Raw genomic sequence first — 11,165 nt, 5'->3', positions numbered from 1 at the left:
TTGAGACACCACCTGGAGTAGCCAAGAGAGCATTTGCACCTTCCCCCAATTCCAGGCAGTTGAGCTCACAGCTCTGGGAAACACACCTCCCATCCACTTGAGGAAAGGAGGGGAAAGAGTAAAGAGGACTTTGTCTTACAACTTAAATACTAGCTCAGCCGCAGCAGGATAGGGCGCCAGGCAGAGTTCTGAAGTCCCCATTCCAGACCTTAGCTCCTAGACAGCATTTCTCTACATACCCTGGGTAAAAAGAGAACCTGTCGGTTTGAAGAGAAGAACCCAGTCCTGGCACAGTTTATCACCTGCTGACTAAAGAGCCCTTAGGCCCTGAATAAACAGTAGTGATACCCAGGAAGTACTCACCATGGATCTTGGGTGAGATTGAGAGAAATATTGGCTTCAGGTATGACCCAGCACTTCTGCTTGAGAAAAAGAGATAGAAGAATAAAGGGATAAAGAGGACATTTGCAGCTTGGGTACCAGGTTGGCCACAGTGGGGTAGAGCACCAACTGGGCTTTTAGCAGCTCTGATTTCAGGCTTTGGCTCTTGCATGGCACTTCCAGACTTACCTGCACCCGTGGGGAGCCACCTGCCCTAAGAAAAGAGTCCCAGACCTGGCAGCATTCACCAGAATCTGACTTGGGCATTGAATGAACATTAGCAATATCCAGGCAGTACTTGCTGTGGGTCTGGGGCATTGGTGGCCACAGGGAAACACTCCTCTCCTTGTATAAAGAGGAGGAAATAATGAGGAGGCTTTTGTCTTTCAGCTTGGGTGCCAGCTAAGCTGCAGTAGAATAGGGCATCAGGTAGATTCCTAAAGTTTTTGCCATCACTCTCCACCTAGAAGATGGCATCTCAGGATCCACCTGGGACTGGGGAGTCCTTGCCGCCCTGAAGGGAAAGACGCAAGCCTGGCTGGATTTGCCACTTGCTAATTGCAGAGCCCTAGCCCTTAAGCAAATGGAGACAGTGGCAATGCAGTTGTTAAAACAGGCTTTTGGTGAGACACAGTGCTGTGCTGGCTTTTGGTGGCGGCCACAGGAGTGTGTTATGCCATCCTAAGCTCCAGGCAGCTCAGCACAGAGAGAGAGAGAGAGAGAGAGAGAGAGAGAGAGACTCCAAATACAGTCACCAAAATCTTAGATAACAACACCCAAGTCCCTTTGAATACCTGGAAGGCCTTCCCCCAGAAAGATAGGCACAAACAAGCCTAGACTGTGAAACCTACAGTAACTACATAACTCTTCAATTGCCCAGACACTGACAAACATCAACAGGCAACAAGACCATCCAGGAAAACATGACCTAAACGAAGTAAATAAGGCACCAGTGACTAACCCTATACGGCATAGAATATGTGATCTTTCAGATAGAGAAATCAAACCACCTGGTTTGAGGAAACTCAACAAAATTCAAGATAACACAGAGAAGGAATTCAGAATTCTATCAGATAAATTTAACCAGAGATTGAAATCATTAAAAAAGAATTAAGGAGAAATTCTGGAGTTGAAATATTCAACTGACATACTGAAGAATGCATCAGGATATTTTAACAGCAGAATAGGTCAAGCAAAAGAAAGAATTGGTGAAACTGAAGACAGGCTAGTTGAAAATACACAGTCAGATGAGACAAAAGAAAATAAATTTTCTAAATCTTCTAGGTGTGTTTCACTCTTTTTTACTTACATAAAAGCAAAAACTTATATAAACATGAAGGAGAAGACTTTCTCAGACAAACAAAAGCTGAGAGATAACACCAGACCTGTCTTACAAGAAATGCTAAAGGAAGTTAGAAAAGAAAGTTAATGAGCAATAAGAAATCAACTGAAGGTGCAAAACTCACTGGTAATAATAAGTACACAGAATAACATAGAATATTAAAACATTGTAATTGTGATGTATAAACTACTCATATCTTGAGTAGAAAGACCAGAAGATGAACCAGTAAAAAATAACTACAAAACTTCTCAAAACATAAACAGTACAATAAGTTATAAATAGGAACAACAAACGGCTTAAAAGTGGGGGAATAAAGACAAAATGTAGTGTTTATTATCTTTCTCTTTGCTTGTTAGTTTGTTTATGGAATAAATGTTGTCATCAGTTTAAAATAATGGGTTTTAAGATAGTATTTGCAAATTTCATAGTAACTGCAAATTTTTAAAAAACCTGCAAAAGATACACAAAAAACAAAAGGCAAGAAATGAAAATATACCACCAGAGAAAATATTCTTTACTAAAAGGAAGAGAAGAAGGGAGAAAGCACAAAACAACCAGAAAACACATAACAAAATGACAGGAGTAAGTCCTTACTTATCAATAATATTACTGAGTGTAAATGGGTTAAACTCTCCAGTTAAAACACAAAGAGTGGCTGAGTCAAGAAAACAAGGCCTAAAGCTCTGCTACCCAAACAGAAACACACTTCACCTATAAAGACACACAGAGACTGAAAAAATAAAGGTTTGGAAGATATTCCATGCAAATGGAAATTTTTAAAAAGCAAGAGAATCTATACTTATATCAGACAAAATAGATTTCAAGACAAAAACTATAAAAAAAGACAAAGAATGTCATTATATAATAATAAAGGGTTGAATTCAGCAAGAAGATACAACAACTTTAAAGATATATGGAATCAACACTGGAGCACCCAGTCATATAAAGCAGATATTAGAGCTAAGAAGAGAGGTAGATCCCAATACAACAATAACTGGAGACATAAACACCTCACTTTCAGCATTGGAGAAATTACATAGACATAAATTCAAAAAATGTTGGACGTAAGCTGCACTATAGAACAAATAAACTTAATATTTATTTACAGAACCTTTTATCCAATTACAGAAGAATGCATATTCTTCTCCTAAGGATGTAATTCTCAAGCATAAATCATATGTTAGGCTGCAAAACAAGTTTTAAAAAATTCAGAAAAATTCAAATTATTTCAAATATCTTCTTTGACCACAGTGGAATAAAACTACAAATCAATAACAAGAAAAATGTTGGGAACTATACAAACACTTGAAAACTAAACAATATGTTTCCAAATAACCAGTGGGTTAATAAAGAAATTAAGAAGGAAATTGAAAATTTTCATGAAGCAAATGCTAATGGAACACAACATGCAAAAACCTATGGGACACAGGGAAAGTTTTACTAAGAGGAAGGTTCATGGCAATAAGTGTCTACATCAAAAAAGTAGAAAAATTTCAAATCAACAACCTAATGATACATTTTAAAAAATTAGAAAAGCAAGAATGAAGTGTACCCAAAATCAGTAGGAGAAAAAAATAATAAATAATAAATTTTATTTATCAGAAATAAATGAAATTTAAATGAAGAAAACAACCCAAAAGATCAACAGAATGAAAAATTGGGTTTTTAAAATGATAAACAAAATCTACAAACCTTTAGCCAGACTAAGAAAATAAGAGAGAAGATCCAAATAAATAAAATCAGAGATGAAAAAGGGGAGACAATATGACTGATAATGCACAAATTCAAAGATAACTAGGAACAACCATATGCCAGTAAATTGGAAAATATAGAAGAAATGAATAAATTTCTAGACACATGCAGCCCAGCTAGATTGAACCATGAAGAAATCCAAAACCTAAACAAACTAGTAACAGGTAATGAAACTGAAGCTGTAAAGAAACATCTGCCAGCAAAGAAAAACCCAGAACCCCATGACTTTACTGTTAATTTTTACAAACATTTTAAGAAGAACTAATAACAGTGCTACTGAAACTATTCTCCCCACCCCCCACCAAAAAAAAAGTGGAGGAGAAAATACTTCCAAACTCGTTCTATGAGGCCAGCATTATCATAATACCAAAAGCAGACAAAACATATTAAAAAAAAAAAAAGCTACTGGCCAATATCCCTGAAGGCCATTGATGCAAAAATCCTCCACAAATTTCTAGCAAGCCACACTCAACAACACATTACATTAACCATAATTATTACCAAGCAGAATTTATCTAGGGATGCAAGGATACTTCAATATATGCAAAAGAATCAATGTGATATATCATATCAATGAAATGAAGGACAAAAACCACATGGTCATTTCAATTGATGCTGAAGACCTAATTAATGAAATTCAACATCCCATCATGATTAAAAAACCATAAAAAACTGGGTATAGAAGGAACATACCTAAACACAATAAAAGCCATATATGACAGACCCATATCTTGTATCAGTGAATGGGGAAATACTGAAAGCCTTCACTTTAAGATCTGGAATAAGAGGAGAATGCCCACTTTTACCAATGTTATTCAACATAGTACTGAAGTCCTAGCTACAGTAATCAGACAAGAAATAAAGGGCATCCAAATAGGAAGGAAAGAAGTCATATTATTCTTCTTTCCAGATGAGATAATCTTATGTTTAGAAAAACCTAAAGATTCCACCAAAAAAGTGTTAGAGCTCTAAAAAAGATTCAGTAAAATTGCAGGATACAAAATCAACATGCAAAAACCAGTAGCATTTCCATATGCCAACAGCAAACAATCTGAAAAAGAAATTAAGGGATGTGGGAGTCCGAGACCAGTAGATCACCTGAGGCCAAGAGTTCAAGACCAGCCTGGTCAACATAGTGAAACTCCATCTCTACCAAAAATACAAAAAAAAAAATTAGCCAGACATGGTGGTACATGCCTGTAATCACAATCACAGCTACTCAGGAGACTGAGGCAGGAGAATCCCTGGAACCCAGGGGGTGGAGGTTGCAGTGAGCCGAGATGGCGCCACTGCACTCTGCCCTCCAGCCTGGATGACAGAGTGAGACTCCATCTCAAAAATAAATAAATAAATAAAATTTAAAAAAAGTAAAAAAAAAGTCAAGGAAAAATCTCATTTGAAATGGCTAGAAATAAAATAAAATACCTAATAATTAACCAAATAAGTGAAAGATGTCTACAGTAAAAGCTGTGAAACACTGATGAAAGAAATTGAAGGAAAGACAAATAAATGGAAAGATATCCCATGTTCGTGGATTAGAAGAATCAATATAATTAAAATATCTATACTAACCAAAGCAACCTACAGATTCAATGTGATTTCTATTAAAACACCATGATATATTCTTCACAGACATTGAAATAAAAAACAATTCTAAAATTTATATGGAACCACAAAAGATCCAGAATAGCCAAAGCTATCCTGAGCAAAAAGAACAAAACTGGAGGAATTACATTACCTGAGTTCAAATTATAGTACAGAGCTATTGTAACCAAAACATCATGGTACTGTCATGAAAACATGCACATAGACCAATGGAATACAATAGCATCCAGAAATAAATTCATACATCTACAGTGATTTCATTTTTGACAGGGGTGCCAAGAACATACTTTGGGGAAAGGACAGCCTTTTAATAAATGATGCTGGGAAAACTGGATGTCCATAGGCAGAAGAATGAAACTACACCCCTATCTCTCACTATATGTAAAAATCAAATCAAAATGGACTGAAGACTTACACTTAAGACCTCTAACTATAAAATTAATAAAATAAAACTCTGAGGAAACTCTCCAAGACATTGGACTGGGTGAAAATTTATTGAGTAAGATCTCATGAACACAGACAAGAAAAGCAAAAATGAACAAATGGGATCACATCAAGTTAAAAAGCTTCAGCACAGCAAAGGAAACAACGGGGTGAAGACACAACCCAAAAAATGGAAGAAAATATTTGCACACTATCCATTTAACAAGGTATTAAAACCCAGAATACATAAGGAGCTCAAACAACTCTGTAGGAACAAATCTAATAATATGATTCAAAAATGGGCAAAAGATCTGGGTAGACATTTATTAAAAGAAGACATAGATGGAAAACAGGTACATGATAAGGTGCTCAATATGACTGATTGTCAGAGAAATGCAAATCAAAACTATAACGAGATATCATCTTACCCCAATTAAAATAGCTTTTATTCAAGAGAAAGGTAATAATAAATGCTGGTTGGCATGTGAAGAAAAGGAACCTTTGTACACCGTTGGTGGGAATATAAATTATTACAATCACTATGGAGAATAATTTGGAGCTTCCTGCAAAAACTAAAAATAGAACTACCATATGATCCAGTAATGTCACTGCTAAGTATATGCCCTCCAAAAAGAAAATCTGTATTGAAGAGATTTCTGCACTTCCATGTTTATTGCAGCACGATTTGCAATAGCCAAGAATTAGAAGCAACCTAAGTTTCCAACAACAGATAAATGAATAAAGAAATGTAGTACATGTACACAATGTAAAATGCGTAAAATGTACACAATGGAGTACTATTTAGTCATAATAAATGATATCCTTCATTCAAAACTGCATGGGTGGTAGTGGAGTTCATTTGGTTAAGTGAAATAAGCCAGGCACAGAAAGACAAGCTTCACATATTCTTACTTATTTATGAGATCTAAAAATTAAAATAATTGAACTCACAGAGATAGAGAGTAGAATGATGTTTACCAGAGGTTATGAAGGGTGGTGAAGGTTGGGGAATGGTTAATGGGTACAAAAAAATAGAATGAATAAGATCTAATATTTGATAGAACAACAGGGTGACTACAGTCAACAATTTATGATACAATTAAAAATAACTAAAAAGGTATAATTGGATTGTCTGTAACACAAAGAAACGATAAATGCTTGAGGTGATGGATACCACTTTTACCCTCATGTGATTATTATGCATTGTATGCTTGTATCAAAATATCTCATATTTGATATTCCATAAATATATATACCTACTATGTAGCCATTAAAAATAAAAATGAAAATACATTGGATTTTTGTGTCTCTGCCTGTTTTCTTTGGAGTGATACCTCAGTTGGGTGGTACATGTTCCTTTCATCTACACTGTGTTGGATTACTTGGATCACCCATTCCGTACCCTCTGGCCAGTCCTTGGCTCCTATTTATCCAAAACAAGACAGTGGTTCTTAATATTGTTTTCACTGTGTAGTTTTCCTAGATGAATGAGAAATACTATCTTGGTGATTAATTTTAAACTAGACATAAAGATAAGTATTGGCAGTATTGGCAGGACGCTGCGGAAACTAAGCAAGAACCTTAAGTATACATTCCATCTAGACTGCCTCCTCTGGATAATTTTGATGGGTTTAGTTTTTAGGGTGTGAGGCAAGGATAACATTAGATTTTTACCATGAACTTTAACTACTTATTTAATCCAATATTTGTTTTTAACTTTCTATACACCAGGCACTTTCTTAAGCACTGAGAATTAAATGGAGAACATGACAGACAGGCATCCTTTAGTGTTGAGACTTTATGGATCAATCCTGTTTCCAAGTAGAGGAAATCATCAATCTTGAGTTTTCTCTGCCTCTTTACCAATCCTCCCCAGAGAAGGTTAAATGTTTTATCTGATGGAGAATTTAGGATTGAGTACTAGGCATACATGACTTTACCCCTGTGGAAGTACTCAGATTTTGAATCTTTCTGCTTACAGGAAGCAAGTGCTCATATCTGCTTTCTGTTATGTGGTAAAAAGGGCATTTTCCACGGATCAGAGGAGGCCAGTGTTAGTCCAGCTATGACAGCTAGTAAAGTGAGTATTAGATATCTAACTCAGTGATGAATATTATCATGACTATTTGGTCATACATCTTTATTCCAAACTTTTTCTTCTTTTAATAAGTTAATAATAAAACTAACATCTTAAAATCTCTATGTGTTCAATTCCTGTGTCTATCTACCTTTCCTATACAAGGAAGAAATTATCTATTAACCTCTAAAATCTCAATAGTGGGGTTAGACACAAGTACATCCAATATAATGAGGGTTAAGATAAGCATAATAGAGAATAATAGCACAGGGAAGGGATACCTTATCCAGACTGGGAAGAGTGGAGCTGTCACTTTTAAATCCATTTAAAAAAGGTTTTTTTAAATCCTTTTTTAAATTTAAATTTAATGGATTTTTTTAATGTGTACTCACAGCATCTTCTGTTCTCTTTAGCTAGTGCCATGTGAAAAGCAAAAGCCAGTAGATTGTGAAATTTATGGGGACTGTATTAATTATGGAATCAGACCACCGAAAACAATTTTAAAGTTTGGGTCAATATATATAATTACATCTAAATTAAGAGTTATCTAATCATTTATTCAATAAGTTGTTATTAAATGCATATCATGTGAAGTAAACTTTCTTTGAATAACTAAGCTATACTCCCAAATTAGAGTCTTCCTTTACATTTACTGTTTCTTCTTCTTAGAATAACATACCCCCAGATATTCATACAACTTGCTCTCTTCTGGGTTTTAGGCTTTTCCTGACCCAGTCTGTTTAATATTATTAGGTTGGTGCAAAAATAATTGCGGTTTTTACCATCACTTATCACACCAGTTCTCTCTCCTCCCCACTTCTCTGCTTTATTTTTCCTTGGAGCTGTTATCACCATGTGACATAAAATAATGTGTTCAAAACATTGCAAAGTCTCTCCTCTCTCCTACAGAAGAATCCCAAGCTCTCAAGAAGGCCTTCAGAGCCCTCAAGATAGGCTCCAGCTCCATTTCCTCTCTAATTCCATCTCTTTCCCTTATTCCAGAGTGATTTTAATCTAGGAAAGATGAGAAGTTTGGAAAGAGTTTCGTGCCATGACCTAGGCTTAAAAGAATCTCTCTGGCCACTGGGTTGAGAACAGATTGGTAAGGGGTGGAAGGACTGTGGCCAAGATTGGAGCCGGGAAACCAGTCACAAGGCTACAGATTTAATCCAGGTGAAAGATGACGATGCTTTGGAACTGGGTGGTATCAGCACCTGGGAAGTGAAGAAAAGAGTCAGTTCTGGACATATTTTGAAAATAGAATCAACAGGATTTGATGAGATTGAATTTGGGACTTGAGAGGAAAAGAAGAACCATCACTGATTCTAGTGGTCCTGTCTCAGCAACCAGAAAGATGGCATCACACTTACCAAATGGAGAAGATTGTAAAATGTAGGCTGGGACTGAGATACAGGAGTACAGTTTGGGACATGTTGCATTTGAGTTACCTATTTGATATTAAAGTGAAGATCCTGAAGAGGGAGTTGGGAATAGAAGATTACAGTTTGAGAGAAAGGTGGGCAGGAGGTCTAAATTTGGGAGTGTTTGGCATAGTTAGTATTTAAATTTTTAGACTGAATAAGATCACCAAGAGAGGGAGTGTAGATAAAGCAAAGATCGATGGACTCATCCTTGGGGCACTTTGATGGTTGGAGGTCAAAGGGATGAAAAATAGCTGGAAAAAGACAAAGGAGAATTCAGTGATGTGGAGACGGAAATGATAAGTGTGGTGTCCTGGAAGCCAAGACAGAAGCTTTTCAATGAATAAGAAGTGATTAAGTGTGTCAAATACTCCTGATAGGTCAAGTAAGATACATTAGCTAGAATACATTACCTAGATCACTAGAAATATGTTTGAGAAAATGTCAGGGGGATGAGTTAAACTGCTGCTATCTTTTAGCCACATGAAAAGGCAGGGAGAAAAGCGTAGGTCAATTTTCAGTGGACACAAAATTTAGTCACAGTTTCATCCCAAATAGATAAACAATCACCCACACATAAATATGCACTCATACTTTCCTTTTATATCATGATTACTGTTGACAGATACCCAGCTTTCTTATAGGCCCACAGTACAATTGAAGGTGATATTTCTGTGGACACAATTCGGGGTATTTCATAGGATCTACCATGAGGAGGGACATGGTGTGGCAAAAAGATGTTTTGTATTTTACCTACACAACATTTTCATCAGGTAATTTCCAAGTTATGATCTACTCATTTTTCCATCACATTGCCCCACATTGAATACCACTATAGAATTATAGGATATTTTATCATATGGTTTATTTTGTATTCCATTGAGAAGTGCATCTCATGAAGACATATTTTGTAATTCTCAGAATGACTTATGTGAGAGCTCCTAAATAAAAATCTTGATAAGGGAATGTCCTTGGACTAAAAGTTCTACTGAGTTTCTTTCTTGATTAGCTTAACCACTGATAACCACTTGTGAACACATTTTCTCACACTCTGAAAGATTCTATTAATGTTACTCTAATACTGTATTAACTTATAATTTTTTTTCCAACCCACTACTTCCTAAGCTATTTTTATAGTAGTTATTAAAGTCACTGCCTATTTATTTGTTCACAGTGAATGCAATTTATTATTAACTTTGCTACATTTAACAAGACATTATTACACCTGTTTGACATATAAAATATGAACCTAAAATCAAGCACAGGTGTAACTTGTCTAAACATTTGTATTGTCATTGAATTTTGGAAATTTAAATAATTTTAATAGGTCCTTTTTTTCCTTTGTCATTCTGTTTCTTTCAAGAGTCATCAAATGACTCTATCCTTAAGCATCTCTTCCTGCCAATAACTACATGTTTTCCAATTTGACTTAGTTATCAAGAATTTAATAGTATTGGATATTCCTCAAATATAGAAAATACTCTCTCTTTTCTTGGTGAGAATTATCTCTTCCCAAGGACATTTTTTTGTGTGCTATGAAAGGAGAGAAGGCTAGCACTCCCCTTGACAAGAATGGAAGGGGCCCTTGGGCCTGACAACTATTAAGGCATTGCCACCTACTTCCAAGGACATTTTATTAAGTACCTTTTAATGCATTTGTTTGTATTCGTTAATTATTTTGTCTATTGTGGATCCCCAACTAGGCTTTAAATTCTTGAGAATCAGGATCATAAAACAAAATAGTAAAACAACAGCAACAAGGATCAATTTTCCAAACATACAGGGAATTTCATACTTCACAAGAAAATTGTCACCTTAAGAGTGTCTTACATTTATTTCAATGACAGAGCTTTAAAAAAAAGTCTTTGCAACCATTTTTGGAATTGTCTGTACAGCTATTTGGAGTGAAATGAGTAAATAAATCTTCTATTTCTGAGTTACATTTTTTTCTGAAATACACCCCTAAAATGATATTATCCAAGTAAACTCCCTTTTTCCCATCACATTGGCCTCTGGAAGACGTTTGAGAGTCTCCTTAAAATAAATATATCCTCAAATAATATTTTTGCTAAAGATGAGCCTAAATCTGCTGGAACCTGTAAAACTATCAATTTGGAGAAAACCAAAGGGACAGAGAAACATATCAAATGTGGCCATGGAAATG

The 11,165-nt window shown here is 35.6% G+C and overlaps 1 non-coding gene across 1 annotated transcript; it reads left to right on the top strand.

Moving 5' to 3' along the window:
* Positions 1 to 10,529: 10,529 nt before the first annotated feature.
* On the top strand, positions 10,530 to 10,650 carry LOC115934209 (U6atac minor spliceosomal RNA). The gene has a single exon (XR_004070031.1). It is a non-coding gene; the product is annotated as a U6atac minor spliceosomal RNA (small nuclear RNA).
* Positions 10,651 to 11,165: the final 515 nt, after the last annotated feature.

This window comes from Gorilla gorilla, chromosome 2 (assembly GCF_029281585.2).
Source record: "Gorilla gorilla gorilla isolate KB3781 chromosome 2, NHGRI_mGorGor1-v2.1_pri, whole genome shotgun sequence".
In the NCBI taxonomy this organism is placed as follows: domain Eukaryota; kingdom Metazoa; phylum Chordata; class Mammalia; order Primates; family Hominidae; genus Gorilla; species Gorilla gorilla.
This window is presented reverse-complemented; position numbering and strand designations above follow the sequence as displayed.